The sequence below is a fragment of the Hemitrygon akajei genome, chromosome 7, assembly GCF_048418815.1.
Source record: "Hemitrygon akajei chromosome 7, sHemAka1.3, whole genome shotgun sequence".
Classification (NCBI taxonomy): domain Eukaryota; kingdom Metazoa; phylum Chordata; class Chondrichthyes; order Myliobatiformes; family Dasyatidae; genus Hemitrygon; species Hemitrygon akajei.
This window is the reverse complement of record NC_133130.1, coordinates 176,313,542-176,321,831: the sequence shown is the minus strand read 5'-3', so window position 1 is coordinate 176,321,831 and position 8,290 is coordinate 176,313,542. Positions and strand designations below refer to the sequence as shown.

Here is an 8,290-nt window from a genome sequence, read left to right as displayed (position 1 = left end):
ATCAGAATCATATCTGATTTTTAAATGCTGCAATAGATACACAAATTATGTTAACAATAACAAGATATAAAACATAGTTTGATGTCTGCAAGTGATCAGACACTAAAAGAAAAAGTTTGGAACAAAATGGTCAATTTCTGTTACCAGGGAAGTAAGTGCAAAGCTGACATTTCCAACAAATGCTGTGTAATCTATTGTCCATTGGTAATTGTTTCTTTATGCTGGTTTAGCCATCAGCTTCACTATAAAAGAGCTTAGATGAGGTTAACTTCCTTCTTTATTGCCTGGGTTTAAACATAGCTTAAGGTTATCCAGAATATGGAGAGCAGGGCAGGACATAGAACCAACTTAAAGGAAGAAAGTTCTAGTGGATCCATGAGTACTACCTCATTATTCCTTATTTATTTTAAAAATATTTACTATAAAGTACAAAATAAATAATGTTGTCTTTATTCTGTACTACTGCAAAACAATAATTTTACATCATATAATACAGTGATAATACATAATATTCTGAGATGCATAGCTGTCATATCCACATTTCCACCCACCCCCCCCCCCCCCATTCGTCACCACTACTACCACCACCCTAATATTTCTTTGCCTTTGAACTGGATGAAGCTAAATGCACAGGGAAGTAAAGGCACATCTGTTTTTCTGTTGTTGTTTCATTATGTTCTAGACAAGTGAAAACAATCCATTGAGGTGGACCAGTACTAAAATGGTTGATGTTATGTTGAGCTACAACTGTACTGAAAGGTTTAAGTTACTTTCACTTCTGATTCTATATGAACCATGTCCATTGCATCAATGTAGTCATGTCTTAGAGCACTTGGCTGTTCACTTGTTGCCATATTGCTTTATCACCATTCATGGTCCCTGTCATCCTCCCCACTGTGAATTGCTTCAGTGAAAGGGCGTAAGCCTTGATGGACATTTTTGTTTGTATTTTGTCTCAGGTCAGCCAGGATCAACAAGTACAACTTTGCTAAATGGAATGGGGAAAATCAATGAAAATTACTGACTTTATTTAAGAAGGACATTGGTAGATTTCTAGACATACAAAGGGGTTTGGGAGAGGAGAGAGATTTTGTTGAGAGAAAAAATCAGCCTTGATCATATTGAATGGTAAAGCACAGCCAAATGGCCTCTTACTCATACCTTCCACTCTTATTGGTCAGATCTATTGGAATCTTTGTTGGAGAATTAAAACTCAGTTTAGATTAGCAAGATTGTATAACATAATTATTTTTTGCAGATATTGATGTATGCTCAACATGCAATTGCTCTGGTACATAAATAACTTTACATTTTGCTCAGTAGCAAAACATTTGGCATAAATTCAATGTATTTTGGTTACTTTTATCTTGGATTGACTTTAACAAAACATTGAAAGGCAAAAATATATATGGAACCAATATATAGTTGAGAGAATAGCAGAGACTATCAGCCCTGATAAAGCAATAAGGGTGATAATCAATTGGCAGAAAGCAAGTTGATAGTTGCAGATAATGTATTCTGTATCCATTTTGAGTAGTTAAAGCTTTATTTGACCTTCATTTCTTGTAGGATCATGCAGCACCCTCACTCAGATTTAGGTTTATAATCACCATGCACCATGACATGAAATTTGCTGTACTACTGCAGCAATAGTGCAGTGCAAAGACATTTTAACAGATTTTAGCATTTAATGGATGTAACAGTTAAAAAAGGGTGCAAACATCATCAGTAAGGCACTAAAGTATACAAATTGCAATGGTTACAGATATAAGTTTACTGTTCCTTAATATACCACTTCATATATACATTCGAATCTCGATCTAAAGGAAATATTACTGGAGCTCCCTGTTCACAACTGAAAAGTCATAGGTTATTTTTGAATTTACTAAGATACACGTTGCTCGTAATATTCGGCCCCAAAATGCATAGATTTGTTCCAGTGATATAAATGTTCATGAACAAATCTAATTTCTGACTAGGATATTTTACTCTTCAGCTCACTGTGACTATTGAGCTCACAGATATCCATAGTTGCAATGTCTGGTGCGGCCTGGCACAGGATGGGGAGAGGTACGTGTCTTGGGGTTTGTTCTGAATCTCTGTGAATGCTCATGAATTGGTAGCACTGCCAGAGCAAACCCAGTGTGTTTCTAGTTACAATGGCCATGGTCAACTGGATACCTGGAAAGGACCAAGAGCAACAGATTTTTTTTCAATAATATTATCGAAAAGATTTGTTAATTATGCATAGTGTATTTGAGAAATACATGAGCAGGCTTTGCTATTCAAAATAAAAGATCCTTTTAAAAGCTCACAATAAATAAGTTTAATTGTTTACCTTAATTACTGCAGGCCAGTTCTGCAGCAGTAAAGAAACCTCTTTGTAACATAACATCTAGCAGCTGTAGTATGCTTCCTGGTGCCGCCATTTATTAAGTAAATTCAATATGTTAACTCTCAAGGCAATTTCATGAACTTGAGACAGGCTTCAAACTGTCTTGCAACTTAAGAAATTGCCCTGGAGGTTGAAGTGAGTCTCTCAAGATTTTCAAGTTAAAAAGAAGGGCAAGCTATAAATTTTAAGTTGAGCAACCACTAAATCTTTTCTTAAAACTTTTTAATGAAGGGCTTTAAATTTTTTTTGTCTAAGGGGTTCTTTTTAAACTGAGGACTTTTGTGTCTATTCTTAAGAAAAGAAACTTCCGTGACATAAAATGTTTTTCAGGTTCTTTCTGTAGGACCACAACCGGTTTGATGATGATCAACTTTAAAAAAAAGTCTTGGAGCAGGTATGAAGTGATGCCAAAAAATATGAATAATGTAAATAGTTCAATGTAAAAATTCAGTTGTCCAAAAGATGCTTATCTTAGAAGATGTTAATGAAGATTCAAAGTCTGGGTTTTCATACTAAAACCCAAAGTTTATCAGATTTTTGAATTTTTAAAATTCTTATTTACAAGTTAATCTCCATGCTATATTCATGGTAAATTATTGTTGGTGTTTCAAGCAGAAGTGAATACACATCTGCACTGATGAAAGGTGTATGTGAAGTTAAAGCATGTGAATCTGGAATTTGTTGGCTCTTTGTAATCTTTATTGTATAAGCAGATTATAGCATGTACACATTCTTCTTCTGATAGGTCTTCATTTTGTCTAATTGCTTTAAATTCAGGAAGATCATATTGTTTGTTTGATTCTTGAGCTTTGTACATAGATTTGAATTTGAATGTCATATGGATCCAATACTCTTGGATAGTTCTACAAGACTAATTTGTGACTAAAGCTGCCTTATGAAAGAGGTATGCCACTTTACATTTAAAAATTTTTACATTTAAAAAATTTATTTTACACAAATATTATTTCTGCTGTACTTGTAGAAAGCAAAAGGATCCTGAATTAAAAACTGTTATATGTTGGTATTGGAGCATTTGGCAAAATGATGATATTTTCAGGTATCCCAACCATTGCTTTGTAGAAACCAGCTCTAACTGTGGAGTTACAATAAATGTTAATCAGTACATGAGAAAGCCCAAAGGAATAAATGAACAGAGATATTATCCATAATTGGTTTCACAAATTGGATGGATAATTTAATGTACATGGTATGCACAAAATCTGGGAGAGGGAGGGTGTGCTTTGGGATTATAATGTTTTCTGTCATTCATTCCTTGGGGTTTTGTAGATGTCTGAAGAGTAAAAATTTCAGGATGTATATTGTATATATTCTCTTTGAACCATTGAACCATTTCATTTTCTAGCCTTTTGAGTTTGTTATAGTACAGCTTGAACCACTTCAACGTCCTTAAACTAGTGGTAAAAAAAATCAAACCTGAACTTGTGCTCTGGACCACTAGTTGATTTCACCAGTTGTTGATCAGTGTCAAAGGCTTCACATTTTGAATACCTTGCCACCATTTCAAATCAGCTAACCTCTGGGATGAAGCAATCATATTAACTCCATAACCATAGCTCATATAGCGAAATTGAACACCTTCAGATTCATTTGATTTGCAGCTTTGGAAAGCTAATAGAGGCAAGCTTCCTGAGGATTGACAATGAATCATCAGTTAAACCAGTTCCAGTTGCTGTGCCCTTTTCTTCCAAGAACTGTATGGAAAGAACACAATTTCTCTCACATTGACGAGTTAATGAAACAGTGACTGGTTTCCAAGGAGATGAGAAGTGAAACCTATCATTAATAAATTAGTGGAACACATTCACAGCTAATGTCAATGACTGTTATTTGGAGGTGATTTAGTTTTATAATGGAGGGTGTTTGGACTGGTTGGAAAATTGTGCATTTGCAGTTGATATTGTTATGTTACCAATCACATTGTATGCTGGTATGTTATTGTTTGTTAATAAACAAATCTTGCTTGGGAATAAATTTTGTGTTGATAATTATTTAAAATTATTCCTGCCATTACAGTTAATTAAAAATTTTAATGGTGTGTTTTCTTTTTTTAAAAAAAGGGGTTCTACCTCCCTATTTTTGTTTAAAGCTGATGATAAATTTATTTTCTTGAAAGAGAAAACGGTATGTTAGAATGAATGGCTTTGTAAAGGCCTTTTATAATTCATTCACCTTAAATTTACATCATATCTTTTCTTTGTAAGTTGTCAATTGTTCAGAATGATTATTGAAATAAAAGCCAGTGCTGCAATATTTATATTTTACCTCAATTTTTCAAACTATCCTTAATTTGAAAACCATGCAATAGCAGTTCTTCCTATTGTTAAGCAATTCACAGTGCCAGTGTTATGCTTATGATTACTGTGTGGAATTAGATCAGTAAGACTTCAGCAATTTCAATTATCCTTTGACAGGAATGGTAACATTTGGGGAGAGTTTGAAATGCTATGAGTAATTTAGAAGCATGTTTTTTAAAAGTAAGGTCCTCAAGAATTTCTCCCATGACTTATCTCCACCCTGTTGCTTGGACACCATACCCCTGAAAACTCCTTTGCTTGCATTTAACGTGCTCAACCCACAAGAGGTTCAAGTTCAACTACATTTCATCATTTCTCATGAATTGCTGCCTTTTCTCTTCTTAATTGGGTTTAACACTAAATTCAGAACTTCACTGCAGATGTAAGAGGTTTGCATTCATTTCACAGATATATCTCAGGATGCTGAATTGATACATCTACAAAATATTATGAGAGAAATCTTGTCACTGATATTATATAACAGGAAGGGTTCATTTTGTATAATTGAAAGGCAAAGGATCTAGGTTGGAATGTGATTGAACCCCAAAATCAATGTTGGTGTGAGTTTAAAAATGTTGAATGCTATTCCATTTCCAGACTTAATTTCTCCATTTCTGAATTAGAATCGGGTTTATTTTCATCGGCATGTTTCGTGAAATTTGTTGACTTTGCATCAGCAGTACAATGCAATACATGATAATATAGAAAGAAAAATAAATGAATTAATTCAGTAAGTGTATATATGTATATTAAATAGATTAAAAATAGTGCAAGAACAGAAATAATATATATCTTTTTAAATGTGAGGTTGTGTTCACGGGTTCAATGTCCATTTAGGAATCATATGGCAGAGAGGAAGAAGCTGTTCCTGAATTGCTGAGTGTGTGCCTTTGGACTTCTGTACCTCCTTTCTGATGGTAGCAATGAGAAGAGGGCATGCACTGGGTGATGGGGGTCCTTGATAATGGACGTCACATATCTGAGGCACTGCTCCTAGAAGATATCTTGGATACTATAGAGGCTAGTACCAGAGGTGGAGCTGACTAATTTTATGACCTTCTGTAATTTATTTCAGTCCTGTGCCATAGCCACCCCCACCCCACCCCATACCAGACTGTGATGCAGCCTATCAGAATGCTCTCCACAGTACATCTGTACAAGTTTTTGAGTGTTTTAGTTTAACCAAATCTCTTCCAACATCTATTGAAATATAGCTGCTATCTTGCCGCCTTTATTGCTGCATCGTATGTTGGGACCAGGTTAGATCCTTAGAGATCTTGACATCCAGGAACTTGAAATTGCTCACTCTGACCACTTCTCATCTGCCTATGAGGATTGGATTGTATTCCTTTGTCTTGCCCTTCCTGAAGTCCACAGTCATCTTTTTTGTCTTACTGACATTGAGTGCAAGATGGTTGCTGTGACACCACTCAACTAGCATGGTATATCTTGCTCCTGTACACATTCTCATTTCCAAACTGAGATTCTACCAACAATGGTTGTATCAACAGCAAATTTTTAGATGGTATTTGAGCTATACCTTGCCACACAGTTGTGGTTATAGAGGGAGTAGAGCAGTTAGCTAAGCACACGCCCTTGAGGTGTGCAAGTGTTGATCATCAGCGAGGAGGAGATTTTATCACACCGATTGTGGTCTTCTGGCTAGAAAGTTAATGATCCAATTGCAAAGGGAAATAAAGAGGCTTTGGTTCTGTAGCTTATTGATCAGGACTGTGGGAATGATGGTGTTGAATGCTGAGTAGTCAACAAACAACATCCTGATATGGGTGTTTGTATTGTCCAAGTGATGTAAGGCTGTGTGAAGAGCCATTGAGACCTATTGTGGTGACAGGCAAATTGTAGTGGGTCCAGGTCCTTGTGGAGGCAGGAGTTCATTCTAGCCATGACCAACCTCTCAAAACATTTCATTACCCTAGATGATAGTCATAAAATCAGCTCACACAACTCTTCTTAGGCACTGGTATAATTGTAGCCTTTTTGAAGCAGGTGGGAACTTCCGACCATAGCAGTGAGAGGTTGAAAATGTCTTTGAATACTTCCACCACTTGGTTGGCACAGGTATTCCATTGGGACCTGGTTGTTATGATGCCATATTCTTATTTGCACCTTATAATGCCATGGGACAAATAGCCTGTGCAGTTTGTATCGGGATACTGCTGGAGATGGCAGTTTATCTCATTGTTCCCTAATGCTTTTTTCTAAGTTAGAACCTGCCTCTAGGTCCCTCAAAAGTGAACTATTAAAAGCTAAGAAAACAATTCCAGACATTTTCCACCAACTGAAAAAGGAATTCTGCATCCCCCAGTTTAAAATGACCAAAAACAGAATGCTGGAAGAACTCAGCAGGTCAAGCAACATCTGTTGAGGGATAAGGTGTGAGTCAACATTTTGAGTCAGGACCCTATATATATATATATGTCTTTAATTGACTTACAGCTTTTGGCTCCATGTGTGCTACTTGACTCTCAAGTTAGTCCCATGTTTTGTTTTTGTTCAATATTTCAGCATCTGCAGTCTTTTTTGTCTTTTTTTTCTCCATTATAACTGAAGAACCTTGCGTGAAGTCCTCCCAATAATGGAAACAACTCATCATCTACCCTCTACAACCACTTGTGGCATTGCAGTCCAAATATCAACTCCCCTTTGTGTGGAAATATTTTCCCTCTGGTTCCTTTTAAACCTCTTCCCTCTCACGTCCTCTAGTATTACACACCCCTGCCATAGGAAGCAGTCCCTAGCCATCTATCCAATCTATGCTAATAACTTCACCTTCAGCCTCTGTTATTCCAGATCAAATGGACCCAGCCTTTGCAATCTCTCCTTGTAAACCCTACAATCCAGGTAACATCTCACTACCACCACTCTCTGCTTCCTATCACCGAGCTAAATTTGTATCCAGTTGGCTAGCTTTCCCTGGATCTCCACCAGCTTAACATACAGGACCTTGTCAAAGCTTGCTCTACTCCTGTATAGACAATGTCTGTTATCTTGCCTCATTAATCCTATTTGTAACCTCCTCAAAAAAAACTCGTTTAAATTTGTTAAATGTGATTTTTCCCTGCGCTCAGAGGAGTAGGGGGTGACCTCATTGAAGTCTATCGAATGGTGAAAGAACTTGACAGAGTGGCTGTGGAAAGGATGTTTCCTATGGTGGGGGAGTCTAAGACCAGAGGACACAGCCTCAAAGTAGAGAGGTGTCCTTTTAGAACAGAGATGAGGAGGAATTTCTTTAGCCAGAGATGGTGAATCTGTGCAATTTGTCACCACAGGCCACATCATTGGGTATATTTAAGGCAGAGGTTGATAGATTCTTGATTAGTCAGGGCATTCTGCTGCAGAGAGAATGCAGAAGAATGGGGTGGAGAGGGAAAATGGATCAGCCATGATGAAATGGCAGAGCATAATTGATGGGCCAAATGGCCAAATTCTCCTATATCTTATGGTCTTGTATTGCATGGCCCCTATTTTCCCTCCTAATTTATTTCTTAAATTCACTAATACATTGTTATAGTGCTGTGTACACAGGGTCCTTAGCATAGCCAAGGATCCCTCCTATCCA

At 36.7% G+C, this 8,290-nt stretch overlaps 1 protein-coding gene across 5 annotated transcripts in view; it reads left to right on the top strand.

The window, feature by feature from the left end:
• Window positions 1-8,290, top strand: part of LOC140731201 (disabled homolog 2-interacting protein-like) — a 597,104-nt gene that overhangs the window by 209,358 nt on the left and 379,456 nt on the right. The gene's annotated exons all lie outside the window — the stretch shown is intronic.